This window comes from Halichoeres trimaculatus, unplaced genomic scaffold (assembly GCF_033239565.1).
Source record: "Halichoeres trimaculatus isolate MK-OKI-2021-1 unplaced genomic scaffold, fHalTri1.1 fHalTri1_scaffold_110, whole genome shotgun sequence".
In the NCBI taxonomy this organism is placed as follows: domain Eukaryota; kingdom Metazoa; phylum Chordata; class Actinopteri; order Labriformes; family Labridae; genus Halichoeres; species Halichoeres trimaculatus.
This window is the reverse complement of record NW_027437289.1, coordinates 24,022-32,500: the sequence shown is the minus strand read 5'-3', so window position 1 is coordinate 32,500 and position 8,479 is coordinate 24,022. Positions and strand designations below refer to the sequence as shown.

The 8,479-nt window shown below is 46.0% G+C and overlaps 1 non-coding gene across 1 annotated transcript in view; it reads left to right on the top strand.

The window, feature by feature from the left end:
- Positions 1 to 65, top strand: part of LOC141787022 (5.8S ribosomal RNA) — a 153-nt gene extending 88 nt beyond the window's left edge. The window contains exon 1 of the ribosomal RNA XR_012597998.1: positions 1 to 65. This exon is cut by the window's left edge and continues 88 nt beyond it. This is a non-coding gene — a ribosomal RNA (5.8S ribosomal RNA).
- Positions 66 to 8,479: the final 8,414 nt, after the last annotated feature.

Below are 8,479 nucleotides of genomic sequence, written 5' to 3'. Positions count from 1 at the left end.
CATCGACACTTCGAACGCACCTGGCGGCTCCGGGGTATCTCGGAGCCACGCCTGTCTGAGGGTCGCTTTCGACATCACTCGGGGAGGAGCCCGCTCCCCCCCCGCAGCTGGGGGCGTCGCAGGCGGGGCCCCCCCCCGCCTTCGTCCCCCTAAGGCCAGACCTCCCCCGCCACCCTGTCGACTCGGGCCGCCCCCCCGCCCTGTACTCTACCCCCAGCCCCTTCCTCGGCGGCGTCTGCGGCGCGGCTGCCGGTGGACCCGACCGTCCTTGGCCGACCGGGCCGCCGCGGCCGAGGCGAGGGGGCGAGGGATCCGGTGGGGGGGGGGTGTTGGGGGCGGCGCGGACCGAGGAGGCCGGGGAGCCACGCGAGCCCTGACCCCGAGCCCGCCCGTCGGCGGGTTTTTGTCCTCGGCGGGAGGCCGCGCCGGAGGGGCGTCCCCCCTTTCCGCTTCTTTTTCGACCACGACCTCAGCTCAGACGAGACCACCCGCCGAATTTAAGCATATTACTAAGCGGAGGAAAAGAAACTAACCAGGATTCCCCCAGTAGCGGCGAGCGAAGAGGGAAGAGCCCAGCGCCGAATCCCCGGCCGCGCGCCGGTCGAGGGAAATGTGGCGTACGGAAGAGCGACCCCCCCGGGCGTCGCCAAGGGGGCCCGAGTCCTTCTGATCGAGGCCCTGCCCGCGGACGGTGTGAGGCCGGTGGGGGCCCCCGCGGCGCCCGGACGCGCTCTTTCCCGGAGTCGGGTTGCTTGGGAATGCAGCCCAAAGCGGGTGGTAAACTCCATCTAAGGCTAAATACGGGCACGAGACCGATAGCGAACAAGTACCGTGAGGGAAAGTTGAAAAGAACTTTGAAGAGAGAGTTCAACAGGGCGTGAAACCGTTGAGAGGTAAACGGGCGGGGTCCGCTCAGTCCCCGGGGGATTCAGCCCGGCGGGGCGGGCGGGAGCTCGGCGCACGGGGATCCCCCCTCTCCTCCCCCTCCTCCGGGCGGGGTAGGGGTTTTGGGAACCCTGCCCGGGCCCGCCGCCCCCCGCCCGGTGCACTGTCGCCCCGGCGGCGCGCCGCGACCGGCTCCGGGTCGGCCAGGAAGGGCTCGGGGGCGAAGGTGGCTCGGGGGAACTAGACCCTCCCCCGGGTCTTTACAGCGACCCCCTCGCCCCGAAACGTCGCCGCTTCCCGGGGCCGCGGTCTCCAAAGCGCTCGCCGCGCCCTCTCGTCGCCGCGGGGTCCCGGGCGCCTCGGTCCGTCCCCCCCCCCCCCCGGCCCCCTCTCCCCCGCTTTCGGGCGGTGTGGGGGGGGTCGGTCGGGGTGGTCGGGCCGGGTGCGCCCGGGGCTCCCCCGCGGAGGACGGGCCGGGGCCCCCCGCCCCCGGCGCGGATGTCCCTTCGACCGGCGCGGCGCTGTCCCCAGCCCGCGCCGACCGCGCCGCGCCGCCCGGGCGGGGATCGGCCCACGACGAGGGCGCCAAGGGTCTGCGGCGACGGTCGGCCACCCGCCCGACCCGTCTTGAAACACGGACCAAGGAGTCTAACGCGCGCGCGAGTCAGAGGGCTCGCCCGGAAACCCCACGGCGCAATGAAAGTGAGGGCCGGCGCGCGCCGGCCGAGGTGGGATCCCGGCCCCCCGTCCCGCGGGGCCTCGGGCGCACCACCGGCCCGTCTCGCCCGCTCCGTCGGGGAGGTGGAGCGTGAGCGCGCGCGATAGGACCCGAAAGATGGTGAACTATGCCTGGGCAGGGCGAAGCCAGGGGAAACTCTGGTGGAGGCCCGCCGCGGTCCTGACGTGCAAATCGGTCGTCCGACCCGGGTATAGGGGCGAAAGACTAATCGAACCGTCTAGTAGCTGGTTCCCTCCGAAGTTTCCCTCAGGACAGATAGGGAAAGATCCCATTTTGACCCCTTAAGTAAATTTGGGCTACCTGCATTTCACAGTCTTCCACCAGGTGGCCTTTAACCGTTTCGAGCTCCAATTTGGGTGCCTAATTTTCTATTCGGGCTACCTCCTCCGGGCACGCCCCCGGGAACCCCTTGCTTCCGTTTGGGGCACTCTTTTCACTTTGGGGGACCTTTTGAGGGACATTTCTCCAAATTACTGGGATGACTCCCGGGGGTGCCAGAGTCAATTTGGGGGGCTTTTTTTCACTTTGGGGGACCTTTTTCGGGACATTTCCCCACATTGCTGGGATGACTCCCGGGGGTGCCAGAGTCAATTTGGGGGACTTTTTTTCACTTCCGGGGACCTTTTTCGGGACATTTCCCCACATTGCTGGGATGACTCCCGGGGGTGCCAGAGTCAATTTGGGGGACTTTTTTTTCACTTTGGGGGACCTTTTTCGGGACATTTCTCCACATTGCTGGGATGACTCCCGGGGGTGCCAGAGTCAATTTGGGGGACTTTTTTTCACTTCCGGGGACCTTTTTCGGGACATTTGTCCCCATTGCTGGGATGACTCCCGTGGGTGCCAGAGTCAATTTGGGGGACTTTTTTTCACTTCCGGGGACCTTTTTCGGGACATTTCCCCACATTGCTGGGATGACTCCCGGGGGTGCCAGAGTCAATTTGGGGGACTTTTTTTCACTTCTGGGGACCTTTTTCGGGACATTTCTCCCCATTGCTGGGATGACTCCCGGGGGTGCCAGGGTCAATTTGGGGGACTTTTTTTTGACTTCTGGGGACCTTTTTCGGGACATTTCTCCCCATTGCTGGGATGACTCCCGGGGGTGCCAGAGTCAATTTGGGGGACTTTTTTTCACTTCTGGGGACCTTTGTCAGGACATTTGTCCCCGTTGCTGGGATGACTCCTGGCAGTACCCCATTCAATTTGGGGGACTTTTTTTACGTTTGACCACTTTTTGTCAGAAATGCCTCCCGATCAGTCAGTTGGCACCGGGCAGGTACCTGCCCACATTTCCAAGAACTTTTTCCCCACTCGGGGGAATTTTTTCCCCTGCCTTCTTGTAAGGGTTTCCCGTTGGAGACGGACCTTCAGGGTGTTCACCAACACACAGTCACAACAAAGAATTTGTCACAAGACCCTTTTGATTTTTGCAATGAACTAATTCATTTATGACATCTTCTCCCATTCAAAAGTCACCTTACATAATTCAACTATTGATGTTATACAACAATTTGCTGTTTGAAGTTAATTAAGTCAGTTTCGGCTGCTTTTTCTCTTCAAAAAGGAGCCCAAAATGGATTAAAGACTAAGTCATTTAGGGCTAACTTTTTCAATAGGAAAAGGAGCTCAAAATGACTTCATTTTAGAAAAGTAGCCGAAAATGACTTCAATTCGGGCTACTTTTCCCATTCAAAAAGTAGCCCAAAATGAATTAACCACAGATGGACATCTATGTGGTCTTTGAACATGACAGAGTCATTTTGGGCAAATTTGAGTCATTTTGGGCTACTTTTCCTATTAAAATAATAGCCCAAATTGAAGAAATCACTAAGTAAATTTGGGCTACTTTTTCAATGGGAAAAGTAGCCCAAATTGACTTTGTGATCCAGTCAATTTGGGCTACTTTTCAAAATTCAAAAAGTAGCCCAAATTGACTCAATCACAAAGTCAATTTGGGCTACTTTTCCCATTGAAAAAGTAGCCCAAAATGAATTAACCACAGATGGACATCTATGTGGTCTTTGAAGATGTCAGAGTCATTTTGGGCAAATTTGAGTCATTTTGGGCTACTTTTCCTATTAAAATAATAGCCCAAATTGAAGAAATCACTAAGTAAATTTGGGCTACTTTTTCAATGGGAAAAGTAGCCCAAATTTACTTTGTGATCCAGTCAATTTGGGCTACTTTTCAAAATTCAAAAAGTAGCCCAAATTGACTCAATCACAAAGTCAATTTGGGCTACTTTTCCCATTGAAAAAGTAGCCCAAAATGAATTAACCACAGATGGACATCTATGTAGTTTTTGAAGATGTCAGGGTCATTTTGGGCAAATTTAAGTCATTTTGGGCTACTTTTCCTATTAAGATAATAGCCCAAATTGAAGAAATCACTAAGTAAATTTGGGCTACTTTTTCAATGGGAAAAGTAGCCCAAATTGACTTTGTGATCCAGTCAATTTGGGCTACTTTTCAAAATTCAAAAAGTAGCCCAAATTGACTGGATCACAAAGTAAATTTGGGCTACTTTTCCCATTGAAAAAGTAGCCCAAAATGAATTAACCACAGATGGACATCTATGTGGTCTTTGAACATGACAGAGTCATTTTGGGCAAATTTGAGTCATTTTGGGCTACTTTTCCTATTAAAATAATAGCCCAAATTGAAGAAATCACTAAGTAAATTTGGGCTACTTTTTCAATGGGAAAAGTAGCCCAAATTGACTTTGTGATCCAGTCAATTTGGGCTACTTTTCGAAAATCAAAAAGTAGCCCAAATTGACTCAATCACAAAGTCAATTTGGGCTACTTTTCCCATTGAAAAAGTAGCCCAAAATGAATTAACCACAGATGGACATCTATGTGGTCTTTGAACATGACAGAGTCATTTTGGGCAAATTTGAGTCATTTTGGGCTACTTTTCCTATTAAAATAATAGCCCAAATTGAAGAAATCACTAAGTCAATTTGGGCTACTTTTTCAATGGGAAAAGTAGCCCAAATTTACTTTGTGATCCAGTCAATTTGGGCTACTTTTCGAAAATCAAAAAGTAGCCCAAATTGACTGGATCACAAAGTAAATTTGGGCTACTTTTCCCATTGAAAAAGTAGCCCAAAATGAATTAACCACAGATGGACATCTATGTGGTCTTTGAACATGACAGAGTCATTTTGGGCAAATTAGAGTCATTTTGGGCTACTTTTCCTATTAAAATAATAGCCCAAATTGAAGAAATCACTAAGTAAATTTGGGCTACTTTTTCAATGGGAAAAGTAGCCCAAATTTACTTTGTGATCCAGTCAATTTGGGCTACTTTTCAAAATTCAAAAAGTAGCCCAAATTGACTCAATCACAAAGTCAATTTGGGCTACTTTTTCCATTGAAAAAGTAGCCCAAAATGAATTAACCACAGATGGACATCTATGTGGTCTTTGAACATGACAGAGTCATTTTGGGCAAATTTGAGTCATTTTGGGCTACTTTTCCTATTAAAATAATAGCCCAAATTGAAGAAATCACTAAGTAAATTTGGGCTACTTTTTCAATGGGAAAAGTAGCCCAAATTGACTTTGTGATCCAGTCAATTTGGGCTACTTTTCGAAAATCAAAAAGTAGCCCAAATTGACTGGATCACAAAGTCAATTTGGGCTACTTTTCCCATTGAAAAAGTAGCCCAAAATGAATTAACCACAGATGGACATCTATGTGGTCTTTGAAGATGTCAGAGTCATTTTGAGCAAATTTGAGTCATTTTGGGCTACTTTTCCTATTAAAATAATAGCCCAAATTGAAGAAATCACTAAGTAAATTTGGGCTACTTTTTCAATGGGAAAAGTAGCCCAAATTGACTTTGTGATCCAGTCAATTTGGGCTACTTTTCAAAATTCAAAAAGTAGCCCAAATTGACTCAATCACAAAGTCAATTTGGGCTACTTTTCCCATTGAAAAAGTAGCCCAAAATGAATTAACCACAGATGGACATCTATGTGGTCTTTGAACATGACAGAGTCATTTTGGGCAAATTAGAGTCATTTTGGGCTACTTTTCCTATTAAAATAATAGCCCAAATTGAAGAAATCACTAAGTAAATTTGGGCTACTTTTTCAATGGGAAAAGTAGCCCAAATTTACTTTGTGATCCAGTCAATTTGGGCTACTTTTCAAAATTCAAAAAGTAGCCCAAATTGACTCAATCACAAAGTCAATTTGGGCTACTTTTCCCATTGAAAAAGTAGCCCAAAATGAATTAACCACAGATGGACATCTATGTGGTCTTTGAACATGACAGAGTCATTTTGGGCAAATTTGAGTCATTTTGGGCTACTTTTCCTATTAAAATAATAGCCCAAATTGAAGAAATCACTAAGTCAATTTGGGCTACTTTTTCAATGGGAAAAGTAGCCCAAATTGACTTTGTGATCCAGTCAATTTGGGCTACTTTTCGAAAATCAAAAAGTAGCCCAAATTGACTCAATCACAAAGTCAATTTGGGCTACTTTTCCCATTGAAAAAGTAGCCCAAAATGAATTAACCACAGATGGACATCTATGTGGTCTTTGAAGATGTCAGGGTCATTTTGGGCAAATTTGAGTCATTTTGGGCTACTTTTCCTATTAAAATAATAGCCCAAATTGAAGAAATCACTAAGTAAATTTGGGCTACTTTTTCAATGGGAAAAGTAGCCCAAATTGACTTTGTGATCCAGTCATTTTGGGCTACTTTTCGAAAATCAAAAAGTAGCCCAAATTGACTCAATCACAAAGTCAATTTGGGCTTCTTTTCCCATTGAAAAAGTAGCCCAAAATGAATTAACCACAGATGGACATCTATGTGGTCTTTGAAGATGTCAGGGTCATTTTGGGCAAATTTGAGTCATTTTGGGCTACTTTTCCTATTAAAATAATAGCCCAAATTGAAGAAATCACTAAGTAAATTTGGGCTACTTTTTCAATGGGAAAAGTAGCCCAAATTTACTTTGTGATCCAGTCATTTTGGGCTACTTTTCAAAATTCAAAAAGTAGCCCAAATTGACTCAATCACAAAGTCAATTTGGGCTACTTTTCCCATTGAAAAAGTAGCCCAAAATGAATTAACCACAGATGGACATCTATGTGGTCTTTGAACATGACAGAGTCATTTTGGGCAAATTTGAGTCATTTGGGGCTACTTTTCCTATTAAGATAATAGCCCAAATTGAAGAAATCACTAAGTAAATTTGGGCTACTTTTTCAATGGGAAAAGTAGCCCAAATTGACTTTGTGATCCAGTCAATTTGGGCTACTTTTCAAAATTCAAAAAGTAGCCCAAATTGACTGGATCACAAAGTCAATTTGGGCTACTTTTCCCATTGAAAAAGTAGCCCAAAATGAATTAACCACAGATGGACATCTATGTGGTCTTTGAACATGACAGAGTCATTTTGGGCAAATTTGAGTCATTTGGGGCTACTTTTCCTATTAAAATAATAGCCCAAATTGAAAAAATCACTAAGTAAATTTGGGCTACTTTTTCAATGGGAAAAGTAGCCCAAATTGACTTTGTGATCCAGTCAATTTGGGCTACTTTTCAAAATTCAAAAAGTAGCCCAAATTGACTCAATCACAAAGTCAATTTGGGCTACTTTTCCCATTGAAAAAGTAGCCCAAAATGAATCAACCATTGATGCACATCTATGTGATGTTCCGAAAATGACTTTGTCATTTTTGTAGACTTTTTCAATTGAAAAAATGATACCTTTAAATTCATTAAAAATCAATGCTTTCACCTAGGAGGCTGAAATTACAGTATGTTCATCGTGAGTACATGTCGAATCAGTGTGCAAAAGATTGTAGATGTGCGACATTTCTAAAGGTCAAAGGTCAGGGACAAGCACATCTGAGGCCTTCATTTCATCCCTTTAAATTCATTAAAAATCAATGCTTTGACTTAGGAGGCTGAAAATACAGTATGTTTATACTGAATTGGTGTCGAACAAATGGGTATAAGGGTCATACCTGAAATCCTTGTGCAAAGTTTCTCCAGACCCCTAATTCAATATGGGAGCCTTTTTGATCCATGAAAGTAGCCCAAATTTAAACAAGGGTTTCCCGCCCTTTTTTCCCTCCTTTTTAATTTTTTTTTTAAAGAAAACTAAAAAACTTGGGAACTTGCTTTTTTCACAGTCTTGTAGAGGGGCCTAAGCCTGACCAGTGTGCAAAATTTGGGATATCTCAGGCCCCTGGGGGCCTCGTGAGGCCAGAGAACAGGGACGAGCTCATCTGAGGCCTTCATTTCATCCCTTTAAATTCATTAAAAATCAGTGCTTGGACCTAGGAGGCTGAAATTACAGTATGTTCAATGTGAGAACATGTAGAATCAGTATGCAAAAGATTGTAGATGTGCGACATTTATAAAGGTCAAAGGTCAGGGACAAGCACATCTGAGGCCTTCATTTCATCCCTGTAAATTCATTAAAAATCAATGCTTTGACTTAGGAGCATGAAAATACAGTATGTTTACCCTGAATTGGTGTGGAACAAATGGGCATAAGGCTCATACCTGAAATCCTTGTGCAAAGTTGCCCCAGACCCTTAATTCAATATGGGAGCCTTTTTGATCCATGAAAGTAACCCAAATTTAAACAAGGGTTTCCCGCCCTTTTTTCCCTCATTTTTATATTTTGAATTAAAATACTTCTTTTAGAGATATTGCTTTGATTTTTGAATATAGTGCATAATTTAACATGCTTTACATGACTGTTTTGGTCCCATCTCATTCGGCCAATCAGAAAGCTACTTAGCTTCCTAGACCAGTTAGGAACTTGGGGCTTTTATATCATGACCCTTGTCTAAAATGAAGCTCAGACCTCAAGTTTCAAATGAT